Source organism: Meles meles, chromosome 7 (genome assembly GCF_922984935.1).
Source record: "Meles meles chromosome 7, mMelMel3.1 paternal haplotype, whole genome shotgun sequence".
Lineage (NCBI taxonomy): Eukaryota > Metazoa > Chordata > Mammalia > Carnivora > Mustelidae > Meles > Meles meles.
This window is the reverse complement of record NC_060072.1, coordinates 54,231,161-54,251,786: the sequence shown is the minus strand read 5'-3', so window position 1 is coordinate 54,251,786 and position 20,626 is coordinate 54,231,161. Positions and strand designations below refer to the sequence as shown.

The window sequence follows — 20,626 nt, the reverse complement described above, 5'->3', positions numbered from 1 at the left end:
ACCCTGAGACCATGACCTGAGCCCAAGGCAGAGGCTCAACCCACTGAGCCACAGAGGCACCCCTCAAATCCTTTAAATAGTGGTCATTTTGAATGACTTTACAATAAAATGTGCACTATTGTTGTACTAGACAATGGTCTGGAAAGCTGAAAACCTGACACAAGATTATTCTCAAATTTTGGGCTAATCAGACTAGAATAGTAGCAATTTTATCTAGGAGCATGCTGACATCAATGAGCTATTACTGATGAGTCCAAGGGAGGAAAATACCTGACATAGTCAATCTGCCAGTAGTGGGTGGGGCAATGCCCTATGTGTTGTGGTCTCCTCCACCAGAAAACAATAGGATCATCTTAACCAGAGCTTACAAGCCTGGCACACAGTGGTATCTCTGAATCAGAAATGGAGTCCCACACTTTGGGCCAGTCTATGATGGCCGTATGTTGCGTCCAGTATGAGGTTGGATCCAGGCAGCAATGGTAGCAATCAGATGGTACAGATGCAATCAACAGCTTGATTCTGGTCATTCTTTTCAAAAAATATAAGCATCTATATGAGAGACACAGACAGTTAAATAAGTAGGTATAGATTCTTTCTACAGTTTACAGGCCAGAGGTGGAGTGTCTTAAGAGCCTTCTGAGGTTAGGTTTCCAAATCTAAGCCACACACATAGACCCCTGGTAACAGTCTGTCCATGAGTCAATCAAAACATAGTAAGATTTACCCAAAGGAATAAAGGAATAGAGGAGTTTCTAGAACAATGACAATGGCTTTGAGTTCAGCCAACTGAGTGTTATGACCAGGTCAGCTTTCATTCTCCATAACCAGCACTGTGCCAACATAAGCATGCCAGTATCAGATTTCAAATAACCAAGGCATCAGTGAGTCAGCCCTAGTATCTGAGGGACCTCTGTGACTCAAGAGATCCACTGAGTTCATCACTTTTCCTCAGGTGATGAGCTTGAGAATAGAGTTTCCACCAAAGGGACAGGCATAAATTTTACAGTTAAAGAGAAGACACTTCTGGAATCAGGCTATATGTGTTTTTTAATATAAAATTTTCCTTTGAGAAGGAAGGTTTGTTGTGTCCGCCTCATACTGCTAATATTGAGTCCAAACTGAATCACCCCAAAATGGGACTGACAAGCCAAAGAATCACAAGAGCCCTTGAATAAAATGTTCCATTTTCCAATAAAAATTTGTTTAAAGCAAATTAATAGCTTATAGTCCTTTTCAAAAGGACTGTAAAAGGTAGCCATGTTAGGGAGACAACTAATCTAAAATCACAAAGGACACCTCCAGGTGGAGGCTTCCTTTGCTAAAAGGACTTATTCAGCAAAATCATCAGTTGTAGAAGGTTGAGCTTCCAAGGTATCACTAAGATCATGAGGCCATGAAGTTAACATGCTAGAGCTGGCTGGACTGCTTCCAACAAGCTCTTAAAGTATGTTGATTTGCAGGTTAACCCATCAAGGAGAAAGCCAAGGCTTTCTCCAACCCATAAGATGTCAGCCTCCTTGTTGGATGTGGAAGTAGAGAGGAGGAGACAGCAGTGTTCTTTGACTTCCAGAGAAATTAAGTATTGTGACCCAATCCATGTTGCCCCAAGAAACTTAGGTTGGAGAGCCAAATTTTGAATTTGGTGGGGATTTATCAGCATCTCTTTCAGTTCCCCATTGTTGGCAGAGATGCGATAATATTGCAGCCAGGTCTGGTGAGGCCAAGGCTTCTGACTTTCCAACCAAGAGAGCATCATCTGTATGGTGAAAACTTTGGACTTTGGTGGGTAAAGACATTCCCTATAAATCCTGGTTTACACCCCATCCTCATACACACACACACATATACACTGGTGACAAATGCCAGGGAATTTGTCCCTCTCGAACAGCTCTACATTGGTCTCTTCTGATCAAGAGAATCCATCTGGCACAGATGGAATGGAGAAGCACAAGCAGAGAATACACCCATTCCCACTACACATTCATACATAGAAGCAACAAGAGCAGAACACTGAATTGGCCCTGAAGTCCCCAGCTATAAGATCCTGTTAACATTGCTTTCCCACTGTGAACCTTACCAACTCCATCAGCTGAAACTAGCCTGTACACTTTCTTCAAAAGATTTGGTGTCATGATGACATGGGTGACTATCAAACAGAACCTTATTAGGTACGATTTAATAGGCAATAATTTATAAGCAAAAAGAATATTCTATTTGGTTTCTGTGTTAGAGAATCCCATGAAACTTTTTGTTTGTGGGGAAGGAAGGATATTTGTTAATGTCTATCAAACCAAAGCCACTGATTTTATTCTTTAAAATTTTTAAAGATTTAGTTATTTATTTGAGAGAGACAGTGTGAGTAGGGGGAGGAACAGAGGAAAAGAAAAAGAGAGAGAGTCTCAAGCAGACTCCTCACTGAGCACAGAGCCTGACCCAGGGATCGAGCTTACGACCCTGAGATCATGACCTGAGATGAAATCAAGAGTCAGAGGCTTAACAACTGAGCCACCCAGGCATTCCTCAAGCCACTGATTTTAAATAGACTTTGACTGAATTTTTGAATATTCAAATTTTTTTATGCATGGAGGAATCTGTAATGAGTCGGTGTTTACTGTGGTTATGCATAGATATGTGAGTTTTTGTATTACTTTATCCACATATTTTTTATAGAGATTTATTTATTTATTTATTTTGAAAGAGAGAGAACATAGCGGGAGGGGCAGGGAGAAGGTGAGAGAATCTCAGGCAGACTCCACACACTGAGCACAGAACCCCACACTGGGTTGGATCTCATGACCCTGAGATCACGACCTGAGCCGAAACCAAGAGTCCGATGTTCAGTCAGATGTTTAATTTACTGTGCCACCCAGAATCACCTACTTATACATTTTTGACATTTCATTTGCCTTTGGATTTTTTTTTGCTACTCAATAAAACTTCATTTTTCTATTTAGCTTTCAGACTCTGTACTTGTGCCATCAACACATTGACAATGCCCCACAGAGGGCTCCATGTAGAGCATGGAATTTTCCCATCAACAGTGCAAGAGGGTTCCCCTTGCCCACATCCTCACCAACACCCTTTTTTTTTTTTTGACAGGTTTGAGGTGATATCTCATTGTGGTTTTGATTTTCATTTCTCTGATGATGAGTGATATTCAGCATCTTTTCCTGTGTCTGTTGTCCATCTGTACATGTTCCTTGGAGAAATGTCTGTTCATATCTTCACCTCGTTTTTTAAGTGGATTACTTATTTTTTGAATGTTGAATTTTACAAATTCTTTATATGTTTTGGATACTAACCCTTTATCAGATATGTCATTCATAAATATCTTCTCCCATTCAGTAGGTTGTCTTTTAGTTTTGTTGATGGTTTCCTTTCCTGTGCAAAAGATTTTTATTTTGCTGGAGTCCTGAAAATCTATTTGTGCTTTTATTTCCCTTGTCTCAGGAAACATACTTAAAAAGATATTGCTAAAGTCAATGTCAGAGAAATGACTGCCAGTGCTCTCTTCCAAGATTTTATGGTTTCAAATTTCACATTTAGGTTCTTAATCCATTTTGAAGTTATTTTTGTATATGGTGTAAGAAAGTGGTCCAGTTTCATTCTTTCCACGTTGTTGTCCAGTTTTCCCAGCACCATTTGTTGAAAAGGCTTTTTCCCATTGCATATTCTTGCCTCCTTTGTTAAAGATTAGCTAACCATATAACTATGGGTTTATTCCTGAGCTTTCTTTTCTGTCCTGTTGACCCATGTGTCGACTTTCGGGCCAGCACAATACTGCTTTGATTACTACAGCAGTGTAATACAACTTGAAGTCTGGAATTGTGATACCTCCAGCTTTTATTTTCTTTTTCAATATTGCTTTGTTTATTCAGGGTCTTTTGTGGCTCCATACAAATTTTAGGATTGTTTATTCTAGCTCTTCAAAAATGCTGCTGATAGGGATTGCACTAAATCTGTACATTTCTTTGGGTAGTACAGACATTTTAACAATATTTTTCTTCCAGTTATGACCATGGAATGTCTTTCCATTTGTTGGCACCATTTTCAATTTCTTTCATCAGTGTTTTATAGTTCTCAGAGTACAGGTCTTCCACCTCTTTGGTTAGGTTCATTCGTAGGTATTTTATTATTTCTGTTGCAGTTGCAAATGGGATTTTTTTTTTTTTTTTTTTTTTAAAGATTTTATTTATTTATTTGACAGAGAGAGATACAAGCAGGCAGAGAGGCAGGCAGAGAGAGTGAGAGGGAAGCAGGCTCTCCGCCAAGCAGAGAGCCCGATGTGGGACTCGATCCCAGGACCCCGAGACCATGACCCGAGCCGAAGGCAGCGGCTTAAACCACTGAGCCACCCAGGCGCCCCGCAAATGGGATTTTTAAATTAATTTTACTTTCTCCTGATTCACTGTTAGTGTATGGAAATACAACAGAGTTCTGTGCATTGATTTTGTATCCTGCAACATTACTGGATTCATTTATCAGTTCTAGTAGTTTTTTGGTGAAGTCTTTAGGGCTCTCTCTATATAGTATATCATCTGCAGACAGTGAAAGCTTTACTTCTTCCTCACCAATGTGGGTGCCTTTTATTTCTTTTTGTTATCTCATTGCTGTGTCTAGGACTTCCAGTACTATGTTGAATAAAAGGGGTGAGAGTAAGCATCCTTGTCTCCTTCCTGACCTTAGAGGAAATGCTCTGTTTTGTTTTGTTTTTGTTTTTGTTTTCCCATTGAGTATGATGTTCACCGTGGGTTTTTCATAAAAGGCCTTATTATGTTGAGGTATGGTTCCTCTAGACCTACTTTGTTGATTTTTTTTTAATCATGAATGGATGTTGTTCTTTGTTAGATGCTTTCTCTGCATCTATTGAAATGATCACATGATTTTTATTCTTTGCCTAATTAATGTGATGTATCACATTGATTGATTTGCAAATATTGAACCATACTTGCATTCCAGAAATAAATCCTACTTGATCGTGACAAATGATTTTTTGAATGTATTGCTGGATGCTGTTTGCTATATTTTGTTGAGGATTTTTGCATCTGTGTTCATCAGAGATATTGGCCTGTAGTCCTCTTATGGTGTCCTGTTCTGGTTTTGGTATTGGGATAATATTGACTTCATAGAATGAATTTGAGTGTTTTCCTTCCTCTTCTATTTTTTGAAAGTGTTTGAGAAGAATAGGCGTTAGTTTTTCTTTAAATGTATGGTAGAATTCTTGAAATATATGGTAGAATTCATTTTAAATGTATGGTATGAAGCTATCTGGGTCTGGACTTTAGTTTTTTGGGAGTTTTTTCCATTACTGATACAATTTCATTGCTAGTAATCAGTCTGTTCAAAATTATTTCTTCCTGCTTCAATTTTAGTAGGTTATATGTTTCTAGGAATTGATCCATTTCTTTTAGTTTTCCAGTTTGTTGCCATATAATTTTTCATAAAATTCTCTTATAATCCTTTGTATTTCTGTTGTATCTATGCTTATTACCCTTCTTTCAATTCTGATTTTATTTATATGAGTCTTCTTGCTCTCTCTTTTTCTTTTTTAATGAATCTGGCTAGAGGTTTACCAATTTGGTTTCATTGAGCTGTTCTATTGTTTTTGTTTCTATATCATTTATTTCTACTCTAATCTTTATTATTCCCTTACTTATGCTGGACTTGGGTTTTATTTATCCATCTTTTTCTAGCTTCTTTTGCTGTAAGATTAGGTTTTTTATTTGATGTGTGTGCGTGTGTGTGTGTGTGTGTGTGTGTGTGTGTGTGTGTGTGTGAAGTGTGCATTTTGAGGTAAGCCTGTATTGCTATAAATTTCCCTCTGGACCTGCTTCAGCTGCATCCCAAAGATTTTAGGCCATTGTGTTTTCATTTTCATTTGTCTCCATGTATTTTTCTACCTTTCCTTTGATGTTTTTGGTTGACCCATTTATTGTTTAATAGCATGTTATTAACCTTTATCTATTGGTGCTTTTTCCAAATTTTTTCTTGTCGTTGAATTCTAGTTTCATTACATTGTGGAAAGAAAAGATGCATGGCATAACTTCGATCTTTCTAAATTTGTTGACACTTGTTTTGTGACCTAATATATGATTTATTCTGGAAAACATTCCATGTGCACTTGAAAAGAATGTGTATTCTGCTGGTTTAGTGTAGAATATCTGAATATATCTATTAAATCTGTATCTTCCAAGGTGTCATTCAAAGCCACTGTTTCCTTAATGATTTTTCTGTTTGGATGATCTGTCCATTGATATAAGTGGGGTGTTAAAGTCCCCCATTATTGTATTATTATTGATTAGTTCTTTTTTTATTTAATTTTTTTCAGTGATCCAAAATTCATGGTTTATGCACCACACCCAGTGCTCCATGCAATACGTGCCCTCCTTAATACCCACCACAGGCTCCCATCAACCCCTCACGTCCCTCCCCTCCAAAACCCTCAGTTTGTTTCTCAGAGTCCGCAGTCTCTCATGATTAGTTCTTTTATATTTGTTATTAACAGTTTTATGTTTATGGATGCTCCTATGTTGGAAGCGTAAACATTTACAACTGTTATGTCTTTTTGTTGGATTGCCCCTTGATGATTATATAGTATCCTTCTTTGTCTCTTGTTGCAGTCTGTTTTAAAGTCAGGTTGCTCTGGTATAATTACTGTTACCTCAGCTTTCTTTACACATCCATTTGCATGATAAATATTTTTCCAGCCCCTTAATTTCAATCTGCATGTCTTTAGGTCTGAAATGAGTCTCTTGTAGGCAGCATATAGTTTTTTTTTTAAATCCATTTCATCACTCTATGTCTTTGATTAGAACATTTATTCCATTTACATTCAAAGTAATTATTGATAACTATGTATTTATTGCTATTTTGTTACTTGCTTTTGTGGTTGTCTTTATGGATCTTCTCTGTTCCTTTCTTGCATTGCTCTCTTCTCGCACCATAACTTAGCTTTCTTTAGTGATATATGTGGATTCCTTTCTCTTTATTTTTTGCATATCTATTACTGGTTTTTGGTTTGTCATTATCATTAAGTTTGTGTATAACATCTTGTGCATATAGCAGTCTATAGTAAGTTGAAATTCACTTGCATTTGAACGCTTTCTTTTCTTTTTTTTTTTTGCTTCTGTTGCTTCTGCTTTGTTGCCATGTCCAAACAATCTTTGCCCATGTAAAGATTTTTTCTTCTGTTTACTTCTAGGAGTTTTATGGTTTCAGGTCTTACATTTAAATCTTTAATCAATTTCAAGTTAAATTTTGTGAGTAGTTAAGAGAGAGGTGGATTTTCATCCATTTGCATGTGAATATCCAATTTTCCAAACACTATTTATTGAAGAGACTGGCATTTCTCCATTGAATATTCTTAGCTTCCTTATGAAATATTAGTTGGCCATATATGCAAGGGTGTATTTCTTGGTCCTCAGTTCCGTTCCTTTGGTCTATGTGTCTGTTTTCATGCCAGTACCATACTGTTTCAATTCAGTTTTCTAATATAGTTTCAAATCAGGAAGTATGGCTTTGGGTAGTATGAACATTTTAACATCAAATTTTCAATCCATGAACATGAGATATCCTTCTATTTATTTCTATCTTTTTCAGCTTCTTTCATTAATGTTTCATGGCTTTCCCCACCTCGGGTAAATTTATTCTTAAGTATATTTTCGTTTTTTATGCTACTACTGTAAATGGGATTGTTTTCTTTATTTCTTTTCCAGATTATTTGTTGCTAGTGTATAGAAATGCTGCAATTTTTAGACATTAATTTTGTATACTACAACTTTATTGAGTTCACTTATTAGATCTAACAGATTTTGGGTAGAGTTTTTAGGATTTTGTATATATAAAATCCTGTCATCTGCAAATAAAGATAATTTTACTTCTTCCTTTCCAATTCTGATGTCTTTTATATCTTTTTCTTGTGTAACTACTATGACAAGGACTTTCAATACTCTGTTGAATTGGGTGAAAGTGGGTACCTTGTCTTATTCCTAATCTTAAAGGAAATTTTTCAACCTTCTACCATTAAGTACAATGATAGCTGTGGTCTTATTATATATAGCCTTATTATATTGGGGTACATTCTTTCATTACCCAGCTTTTTAAAGAGTTTTTATCATGAACAGAGATTTATTTCACCAAATGTTTTTTCTGCATCTACTGATATGATCATATGAGGGTTTTTTTCTTTCATTTTATTAATGTGGTGTTTCACAATGTGATCAGAGTGTAACCATTACTCTTACCTTTTAATGCAGTCCTTCTTGGTCTTTGTAGTCCAAAAGGGTACTTTACCCTCACTGTTGTGTTCTAGGATTTTCCCTATGGTGTCTTGCATAGTTGATGGTTGGTCTTCTTTGAAAGGGGTGGAGGTCAGAATGACTTTTATTATCATCCCGATGACATCATTCCCCCAGTATTTTAAAAGTATCCAAAATTAGTAATTTCTTTGTCACCTAACAGAAGAAAATGTAAATATTCTCTAGAACAACTCATTTCATCCCAGACTTAAGTTCCCATAAATAAATTAGTGAGGCAGATAAGAAGCTCAGAGCCAGAAACAAACATACTGAAAAATTAAGTTCAAAAGTAAAGAAGTCACTTTGGAAAGAAGTAGTAGGAACAAAATGACAGCTGAAGATTCTAAATCATTACTGCAATTATCAAACACATTATATAAATTTTCATATTTTTTAAATTTTAACTGTATTTACTATGTTTTAAAAATATAGCGCAAATTTATAAATGTGTTTAGAGAACAAGAAACTTTAAAAATAATCAAATAAGTTTGAAAAAGTACTAAACAGAATTTTTAAAAAATAAAATAAAATAAAATATTGGATAGGTTTATCATCTACCTTGGCACAGATAAAGAGAAAATGAATGAATTGGAAGACATTTATGAAGCTCCTGTTCAAAATATAGCATGTAGAGGCAAAAAGAAAAAGATAAATAGATAAATATGAAGCAACGTCAGTAGATGCCTAAAGGTAGCATTTCAGAGTGAAAAGCAAAAGGAGAAGATGTGATTCTGTGAAATTAATAGTGAAGACTTTTTCAATCCACTGATGACACACCAACCCACAACATCAATCAAGGTAAAAGAAAGAAAAGAATTTCACAAAAAAGGCACATTATAGTAGAAACAGGGCAACACCAAGAACAATGATAAATTTCCAAAAGCAGCACTAAGGAAAAAGCAATTTCTGCAAAGAAGCAACATGTATTCTACTTGCTGAATTTTCAACAGCAAAATGGAAATAAGAGGAAAGAGAATGATGCGTGCACTATGTTTACAGAAAATGAATGAAAATAAAACACAATACCCAGGCAGGTTTCCCAAGCATGAGAAAAAAAAAGCGTACTTTTCAAACAAAACATGAGAGAAATTGGCATTTTCATTTAATAAAGAAAGAGTATTGTTTGGATCTTCTGTAGATTGCCCAAATCTGATCCCTTTGATCTGCTTGATGTTTCTCAGAAGTAAGTTAAAATCTCCTCAGATTATTGCACTATGTTTATTTCTCTTTCTGTATATATATATATATATATCATTTACTTTTGTTATATTTTGAAGTTATATTAAAAGATTATATTATACTTGCCTGATGACTCAGTGGGTTGAGTCCCCAGCTCTTAGCTCCAGTTCACGTTGTGATCTCAGGTGGTGAGATCCAGCCCTGTGTCTGGCTCTGTGCTCAGTGAGGAGTCCACTTGAGATTCTCTCTCTCCCCCCACTTTGTCCCTTCTCCTGCTCATGCTCTCTGTTTAAAATGAATAAATAAATCTTTTTAAAAAAATTATATTAAAATTGTGATATATTACTATCAAACTTAAACTTGTATTATTATTATTGAGAAACCTATTTTAAATACTACATTTTGCACAGTGTATTTTCTCAGATATATTAGAAGCTATGACTGCGTTAATTTGTGTGCATCATACATATTTTCAAACATTTCATACTTATCTATTAAATGTAGCTTTTGTAAATAGTATATAACATTTTTTTAAAGCCATGTGCTCATTTTTATCTCTTTACTGGAGCATTTAGAGGGTTCACATTTATTGATGATATATTTTCTTTTTTTTTTTAAGATTTTTATTTATTTGTCAGAGAGAGAGAAAGTGAGCACAAGCAGGGGTAGGAGCAGGCAGAGGGAGAAGCAGGCTCCCTGCCAAGCAAGAAGCCCAATGTGGGACTCAACCCCAGGACCCTATGACCATGATCTGAGCCACCCAGGCATCCCAGATATATTTTCTTTTTTATCAATATCATAATTTTGTGCTTCCTCTTTGTCCTACTTATTCATGGGCTTTTCCCCCTCCTTTTAGCTTCTTCTGTATCTATTTTTCTCAATCTATGTTTTCTTCCCTAATTTTTGAAGTTATATTTTCCATCCTTCAGCATTTACTTTAGAATTTGATGCATGTGTACTCAAATTATCAGTGTCTGAAATTGATCATTATCTTTACACTCTTCCAAAACAGTCTATGGTCTCCCAAATTATATGATTTTGTAAAGAAGTTTAAATCTATTGACCAAAGATGAGGATGGGGCCCCTGTGGTCACTGTGGTGTGAATATATCAAAGCATACATTAGCTGAAAATAAAACACTTTATTCTTTCTAATGATAAAAATAAATGATGTTCAACAATCACACAAAAGTGGAAAACCACATATGTAAACTGAAAATTTATCAAGTTAGTCACTTAAATATTATTACATTACATCTTAAATTACCAGTTTAGGCATGTATTATTGTATTAGAAACATGTGCATAACATTTGTTTTTCTACAAAATATAATATAAAATCATATTATGAAATACTTTTGACTTTTCACCACTTAATGTATTATGGAATATTATCCGTATCAGTATTTGAAGAACTTTCTTATTTATACTTAATGACTGTACAAGCTTTACTGTAGGAAACATAATAATTCATTTAATTATTTAATATACTGATAGTTAAATTGTTCTTTTTACTTTTTTAAATAAAACATTCATTGGTCACTTGAAAAATTAGAAAGTTATGAATAATTATGTTTATAGTTCATTGAGGAAACAGGTTTGTATCATTTTCATTTTCTATATTATATATTCTAGTATCTTTTCAATTATTTGTAATGAGCATGGATACTTATAACTATAAAAAAGATATTTCCCAAAATCAGCATCTGTCACAATTTTATTCAAATGCAATATATCACTTATTTTCATAAATATTTTAGTCTTTATTGTTTATTTATTCTTTTCAAAAAATATGGCAGAGGAGAAATTAGTATGGTTAAGATCATTTTAAACATTATCTTTGGGAATAAAGATGTGCTTCATTACGCATAGAACAACAACAAATTTAATCTATAGAGAATGCATTACATTGCCTTTTACTTTCTTAAGTGAGACAGTAGTTTACATATTAAAGTTAGAGTAAACATCCTGTCTGATGATGTGATATTGAGATCTGTTTTCTGGATTCTGTCTCATTCTAACCATCTGCTCATCATCTGACCTGTGCAATCTGAGCTAAACTATGGAACCAGACACATTAGCACCGTCCAGCCCCTCTCTTGATCTTCACCCTTCACCAGTGGAAGTTCATGAAATAAATACAGGTAAAATCAGATACTGCCGTTATTGCTAAGTAGTTCCTTTATTTAATGAGAAAATAGTATTGTAAATAACAAAGTTCATAGCTGGATACTTCGGAGGAGGAGTTGAAAATATTTTCTCTGTATGAGTGAATTTAAGATTTTCCAATTGAAGATGATTTAAATTTCAGACAATCATCATTTGATAAGTAAATATTTGCAATGGGGTTAGAGTTAACATCATTCAGAAAAAAGTTACTGACTTGGTGGCTGAGTTCTACTTCACTTGTATGAAGGAGTACATGCAATATATCGCAAAGAGAATTTATCTACCTAATGAGAATGAAATGGATTTTTTCACGCTCTTTTAATTCAGATTAAATTCAACTACAGGAAGGGGCAAGATAGACATTTAGATTAAGTTTTATATTTCTACTCTTGCTTCTGCAACCAGTCTTACTATTAATGCTACTCCCCATTATATTCTTACAATTTCTATTCTACACTGCTCCTAGTAGTGCTTCTATAATAATATCTATGACATGATTTTTTTCATCATATACCTTTGTACATGATTGTTTCAAACACTATACTATTGACTTTATATATGCTTAGTTAATCTCTACAATTTATCTATAAATGAATACTGTTATCCTTATTTTATAAAGAAACTAAGAATTAAAAAAGGAAAAGAATTGTGATATTTCACAAAGCAGTTACATGACTGAGCAAATTTTAATACTTTCTCATAAGCATAAAATGGGGTAATTTTTGTTCATAATTTTTAGCATGCTTTTCCATTGTATATCTATGTTTCAGATACGTATATACACATGCATATATTAATTATACATAAATAGTGATTATGAATTGTTTTACATATTTTCTAGAGTTTTGTGACAAAAATGTAATATACTCAGAAGTCAAAGTTCATAGCTCTTCAAACATTGAGAAGAGAGAAACAACTAAGAATTCGAAGATAAATGGTAAAAAAAACATTTAAAATTCTAGATTCTCCTTTGTTGCTTGAATATTTTAATGACCCAATTATAAAAACAAGTATTTTTGGACAAACCTCTGAATTAGAGTTCATTTCTCATATCAACACTTTTTAAATGGTCATAGTGACAGGAGGGCTATATTAAGAGCCAACGACAATGAAGCATTGATGGCCACATGGCTTAGAACAATGTACCACAGCCAGAGAATAATAATTTAAAAAAATGTTTCATATATACCTGATCAGTTTGATATTTTAGTCTTGCAAAGTGTCTCTTTATAGTATTTCTATAAAAAAATGAAGCTTGTGAGATATCTCATGATAAATGGACTTTTATCAAACTGTCACAGAATATCAGTCTAGACCAATAGCTAATGCAAGAATTTTATTCTTAATCTAGATCTACTAAAAAAGAAAGAAGTAATAGGGAGGGCACGTATTGCATGGAGAACTGGGTGTGGTGCAAAAACAATGAACACTGTTATGCTGAAAATAAATAAACAAAAAAAAAAAGAAGGAAATCATTTTTTTTTAAATTCCTAGTAGGATTTCTGAAGTATTTATTTGTAGTTTGCAAAAGACTTCTTTAATAGGTCAACTTGTTAGTCCATAGTCCATTCCTACATAAAAATGTTCATATATTCTCTCTTTCCAAATCTGCAAAATAAGTTTGAGAGTTCCCCTCTCGGGCTGGGGTTTATTTTCCACAACTTGGTGCTCTCATAAGCTTGCCTTTCAGTTCAATTCAAGTGAGTTGAGTATTCTTGTCTAAAATTCTTTCTAATCCCAACTGCAGAATCTTGTTTCCATCGATCATCATAGTAGCTCATTTCTCTCTCTTTGGACAGAGTCTCCATGGTGCCTTGTTGCAATAATATTTGCCTGCCTTTATCTTATTTTTCTGGGGCTAGCTGCGGTTATGACAGCTAAGGGTAAGCATTTTTTAGAGCTATTTCATTAATTTGTTTTAAATTACTAAAATATAGTTTTAAAGATCTTTAAATTGATTGCAAGAATTTCCTGAAGATATTTTCTTACATTATATATTTTGATTATATGAGTATTTTATCTATTCAGTGGTTCGTTGAATTATCAATAGCGAAGGCCCAAGTGACCTTATCAAAGATGTCAGTGAATAGTTCGGTATTTTAATAAAAGTGGAAAATAATAGCAGCATTCTATATTTTGTAATATCATAATGATATTAGATTAACCAACTGTGAGATGTAACAAAAAGTGAAAACAGTTATAGAATTTATAGGTCAGGGCAGTTTAAAATGAACTATGGGTGTATCAAATCAAGTAATTTGGAAAAGAGAAGTTAACAGAGGAAAGAAAAGATGGTGAGTAGGTATTCATCAAAAAAATAAAGCAAAGTGATCAGGATACTGGATAAAGCCTACACATTGCTCAAACTCAATATGTCATCACATTATAAAAAATCTTTAGCTTTTAAAAGAATAAATCTATAACACAGTAATGTTAGCATGCCAGAAATGTTAAAATTTTCATCAAATGTAAAAAATAAGATAAATAATATTTATAAGTCAGAGAAAACAGCAACTCAAAACACATAGCAAATAAATTTATTTAAAAAGCATAATTACATCTAAAACAATTATAATCTCAAAGTGAATTGTTTCAGAATAAAGCAGAATATATAATTTTTAATGATAAACATGAAAAACTTATTTAAATGTATGATTTCCTGCAAAGACACATGATAAATAGGTTCAAGATAATGTAGAAAAATTGAATAAAATAACTATATTCTATAGATAAATATATTCTATATTCTGTAGATAATTAATCAGTGATGTACCTCCAAGTATATATACCTGACTGATAACTTTTAAAGGAAGAATTTGAAAATATCTTAATAACTAATCTAACTCCTAGATAAACTAGTTATAAACTAACAAAAATGAAAAGTGCCACCCAGGTCAGGAAGAGAAGCATATCACTATTCCAAATTATCTCCATTCACAGGAAAATATTTTAGGACAACACCCCTGACAAACATTGATGTAAAAAATCCTACAAACAAGAGCTAACATAATCCACTAAAAGGATACTATGTGATAACCAAATTCTGATTAAAATCAGGGATGAGTTTGTACATTTATCAAGAAATTTGTCATATTGAGGAGAAAGAGAAATACCTACAAGTAGAAGGAAATGTATTTAATTTCATTCATGAGACGAGTTGTATCTTTCATAGTAAAATTTAGACTCATTTTCAATAAATCAGGAAGATAAGGATGACTGATAGAACTACTATCCTTCAACATTTCTTTGATGTCCTGGCAAAAGAAAAGCAAAATACAGAAGAAACTATTTAGATATAATATAAATATTACAAAGTGAATATTGAAATTATCTGCAGATGATGTGCATTCTTACCCAGATATTACAAAAAAATCTATTGAAAAATATCAGAATAAAAGAATACTTCAATAAGGAAGCTAGATACAAGGTTAATTAGTGTTACTATATACAAGCAAGAACTAAGGTCCAATATCTAGGTCCTGATTTTAAGTCTCTTACTAAGGTTTCTTCTGAGGTATCTTTAAAAACAACTAGCACACTATATTTCCAAACAGAATATCTCCCCAACCTAGATCTTTACCAACATCAAGGAAAAAAATCGGATTCTTTAATACTACTGTCTTTCTTGGTTCTTGATGTCTAGTGAAAAGAACCTAGGAGTCATTTTCTCTGTTTCTAACTGCCATGAATTATCTCAACGTAGTGAATTAATACACTTCTCTACATTTGCATTACTACCCATCTAATCCAAGACAATCTCTTCCTCCCTTACCATCTCCCTCCCTGTCCCTCTTTCTCCCTTCCTCTCTCTTTCTACTCTGTAAGCCACCAAGTGATCTAACTACACTCACTCATGACTTCTAATCAATTTCCAGAGTAACCTCCTCAAAATGTAAATTTTATAAACTCACCATACTTTTACTGTTAGTTTCTTAATAGTCTAAATTCAATGTAATCTAAAAATCCTTAACATGGGTTGTAAAGTCCATTTTATCCTTTGCATTTGAATATATTAACACTTAGTGAACTTAATGTTCTTAATGTACCTAGTGAACACTTGATTAAATAAATAAGCAAATTTTGATTTAATTAATTTATTTCTTATTTATTTTAATTAATTTATTTATATGTTAAATATAAACTTAATATATATTTAATTTATTATTTAATTTAATAAATACATTTAATTAAATAAATAAATAAAACACTTGATTAAATAAATTAATGTACCTAATAAAGTATTTGTGATTATAATACTTATACTAATAAATATATGAGATTATAATACTAAAAGGCATAAAGAAGGGCATTAATGAATTGAGTAGCTATTAAATGTTCCTTGGTAGGGAGAATAATATTGTGAAAATGATAATACTCTTCTAAATTCATCTAAGATTTATGTGATTCCAATGCAAATATATTATCATGATAAATTAATTAATTACTATTATACATAGAAGTAAAAGTGTATAAGATTAACGCAATACAGATTGAAATATATTGACAAGAAAGGTAGGTATCTAGCTTTATCAGTTATCAAAATAGTCTATAAAGCTATTAAGCTATAAATAACATTATAGTTCTGGTATAAAATAAATATATCAAAATAAGAGAAAACAACCTAATGATAAAATCACATGCATGCTCATACCTGTGGCATATATATATTTAGTATATAATATAGTGGGCTCTTCAAAATGACAGATATTTAACAATAGGTTTGGGTTAATACATGAACAGTAAACCCTCCTGTACACATTTTTTTCCTCATATACATTTGATGTATGAAATTATCAAGCATATTTTGAAAAAGATAAGGATGAAGTATACATGCATACATACAAACAATACACCTATATAAATTCACACAAAGAAATCAGGAAGACATACAATGATCCATTAATATGGAAACAATTATTACTATGAAAGCAAGCAATAGCCTATTAATACGGAAGATGGAAATATTAAAGAGTAGACATGTAAACAATTTGAAAACAATCAGACCGATATGTATAAAGCTATTTACAGTAATTGTCTTACTTCGGTAAGTGGTATTGTAGGGATTATGAAAGGGACTCATTTCTACTCCTTGCAGTGTATACAGTTTCTCACATTTTTTTGTGAAATAAAATAAATTCATGTATTACTTGTATAAAAGAGAAAATAATTCAAAAAGAAAAACTCTATATTCTAGAATGAAGAAGTTGTATTTGGGTATGACAGACATAGGCTGTCATATGTAAATATCAAAATAAGGTATAACTAGGATTCTGATGGGTACCTCATCTAAGATAGGTACTTTTAAAGGCTGTTTTAAAATTATCACTAAGAATACTATTGTATTGTGAGGACGGACTAAGCTGTGCTTTGTAGTAATTGCACATACTATTTTGATCAGCATATCCTCGAAAATTCATGGAAACACCAACATAATTTAGGTATGGAATACTAACTTTTGAATAAAATAAAAAAATGAATATGTGAAATATCCTATATCCTAATAAACACAGCTTTTTCTTCTGTTTTACTTTAGCTAAATTTGGCTTAATAAGCGAGAGAGAAGAAAGAAGCAGTTGCACTAGCAGAAGTATTTCCCTGTGTCAAATAGCTAATCTTATCAGTGAATTACCAATCAGAAGGAAAATCTTCCTGGATACTTAGGCTTTAGTATACAAAGGAACCACGGATGAATAAACATATGACAGAAATGGAGGGCAACTTTGTAAACAAACAAGAATGTGCTTGGTGGAAAATTTAGTTAAGCATGGCTTGCTTATTCAATTGATAAGATTTAGTTTAATTATTTGGCTTCTCACTTTAAACAAGAAAGTTGTAGGTCTGTATTCAACTAACATCGCATTAGTGACTAGCAGCATCCTTCACAAGAGAATATGCGTAAAATATGTAATAGTTCAGTTTAGGAAACAAATATGAAAGATGCAAGTTTGAGGGAATGGAAAGTTGATGATAATACTTTCTTCTTTATCCATTGAAATGGCATAGGAAAAATGCTCAGCTTTAATACTCTAAGTGGTCTGATGAGGGAATGACCCGCGATATTTATTACAGTAATTCCCACGTGTCCAGAAATGCATTTAGGACTGAAGCTGGAATAATATGGTGCAGAGAACTTAAAATCATGGCGGTATGATAATGCACGTGACTAGCCCCATGTGCAGCAAGTTTCATGTTTTTGTAACTGAACTGGAATCAAATCTGGGTAAGGCGAGCATGCAGGAAGATTTTCTCTATAATTTGTGTGAAGTCTCCAAAATCTGTTAGAAGTAACCATAAGCCATTCGGACTAAAATACATTTAAGGTAGGAACATTCCATTCACTCTTATTGTTATTATTATTTTTAATTCAAGTCATGCCATCCAGAACGCCAGATACTTCAAAATAAAACAAAGCACATCAATGTGAAATAATGCCGGTGAAAAGTTTCATATTTGAAGATAGTTTGACATGGAGCTATGAAGAAAAATGATAACAATTTTGTCAACTTTTCATTTTAGTGAGTTTGAATTTTAGCATTTAAACAATTCATAGTCTCTGCAAATGGTTGAAAAGGTAGCAGAGGGGCACCTGGGTCGCTCAGTTGGTTAAGCAGCGGCCTTCAGCTCAGGTCATGATTCCAGGGTCCTGGGATCAAGCCCCACATGGGGCTCCCTGCTCAGCGGAGAGCCTGCTTCTCTCTCTGCCTCCGCCTGCCGCTCTGCTTACTTGTGCTATCTCTCTGTCAAATAAATAAAAATCTTTTTTAAAAAGAGAAGGAAAGAAAAGGTAGTGGAATTCAAATTGTGCATGGGAGATGTTAACTCTAGGGGCATTTTGAGGAAATTAGTGACAAGGAAGCACTAGAAGTAGAGATAGAAACAGTGTAGAGTATTATAATAGCTCAATACAAAAATAATGAAAATCCGAATAGGAAAGATTATGGTACTGTGAAGAAGGGAACAGGTACATGAAGCAATGTAGTGATAGAATAAATAGTACTTTGTGGCTGACTGGATGTGGGCTATGTCAAAGGTGTTTGCTTCAAATTCAGTTAGGCCATTATGTCCTGACTGTCCAGGTTTACTAACTGCTTAGAATGGCATTGATCAGATGTAGAACTTAAAATTATTGAAGCACCAGTCATTAACCTGTAAGTATGTGCCATAAGGGAAAGTTCATAAGATCAGCCACTTGCCAATGATAATTTATAATTCATTCCTCAGTTAATAATAAAAAATGAATAGATAAGTTGTATTGAAGAAATGCTAGATATCTATTTTATTTGCAACACTGTTTGAAAATGATAATAATCTTAAAATATAATTTCCTTTGCAAATTTTATGAATTTCAGTTCATTGTCTAGAAGGGATCCTGATGACAGAGGAAAACCTTAAGCAAAATGGCACTACATACTGCAAAATAATATAGCAAAGCAGAGGTATGTATTGGATTGCAATGGGAATCTTGGCATCACATATAAATTGTTTAAATCCAGATGTATATATGCAATTAATAAATATAACATCAAAGTTAGATGACCATGGCACAGTTGTCAGGAAAAAATGTCTCAGATAACTCTTGAAATTAGGGAGTATAATTAAAATAATAATACAAAAATTATAATACATTGAACAAACATGGTGACAAAGTTTTCCTCATGCATGCACTTTTTGTTTTTCAAGGGAACTGGTCTTTCTGTGAAGAAAATTGACATTTTATTTCTGCTGAAAAATAAAATCTTGGCAACAAGGAAATTGTTCTGAAGTACTGAGCTCCAGTCTTATCAAGGAAAGGGCAAAGAAGAATTGGAAGTGTATGGCATGATATTCATTTCCATATTTTCTTATATAGAAGATAGCTATAAATAGATTTTTTAATATGTTGTGCTCTTTCAAGCATGCTCAGCTCAACATATTATAAGCAGAGATCTCAAACTGAAAATGCTAAAAAATGGACTTAAAATGTTTGTGTGATTTAAAAATTAAAAAAATTTAAATATATTTACATATATACTAATATATGTACTTTATATATACTAATACATAAAAATTTCAGATCTTAGTAAACAAATGGGGAGAACAGAAATCACATAAGGCATATAAACTAAAGGGAATCTGGTCATAATTGCAACTAAAAAATGGCTAATGTTTATTGATTGCTTCTAATATTCCTATTAATACTTGATTGATTATGTATATTAAAGCAGGTACTGTCCCAATAATCCTATGAGATATCATTATTGTTGTCATATTAATAAAGAAACTGAAGCCCAGTGAGGATGAGAAATTTTTCCAAGATTATGTAGCTAGTAAGAATTAGAAACAAGATTTAAGCCATGATAATCTTACTCTAGAGATCATTATTAGCCAAATCATTATGCTATTTTTTTTAAAGATTTTATTTATTTATTTGACAGAGAGAGAGCTCACAAGTAGGCAGAGAGGCAGGCAGAGAGAGAGAAGGAAGCAGGCTCCCTGCGGAGCAGAGAGCCCGATGCGGGGCTCTATCCCAGGACCCTGAGATCATGACCTGAGCCGAACGCAGCAGCTTAATCCACTGAGCCACCCAGGCACCCCTCATTATGCTGTGTTAATCCCAGAACAAAAAATCGTATTAAACCAAGTAGTAAGAATATTGCTTTTGTTGGAAATAGTCACATCTGCTTCTACAAGCAGATTTACATTTTTCTCCTGTGGATGTATCTTTCAGAAAGGAACAAATAAGAAAAAGAACTTTCAAGAATCAAATATCATAATGGTTGTTCATGAGCAGTGACATTTTTATACTAATTATTCCTTAGAATATGAAAAAAAAAAAGATTAATAGAAGGGATTTTTCCCCTAGTAGAATCTAGCAAGCCTGAGGAGTATAGACCTCTGTTATTTTTAGTTCTCCTCCAATACGTGGCTGTTGCCTTTATATTGTTGCTTCTTTGCACTGTATTTGGGTTCTGTTACTGTCTTTAATAAAGACTTCAGTCTACAC

The 20,626-nt window shown here is 33.1% G+C and overlaps 1 long non-coding RNA gene across 1 annotated transcript; it reads left to right on the top strand.

Annotated features, from left to right (window-relative positions):
- Positions 1 to 11,510: 11,510 nt before the first annotated feature.
- On the top strand, positions 11,511 to 20,054 carry LOC123947383. Its single transcript, XR_006819747.1, has 5 exons — positions 11,511 to 11,618; positions 12,485 to 12,580; positions 13,443 to 13,526; positions 18,993 to 19,079; positions 19,324 to 20,054. It is a non-coding gene; the product is annotated as an uncharacterized LOC123947383 (long non-coding RNA).
- Positions 20,055 to 20,626: the final 572 nt, after the last annotated feature.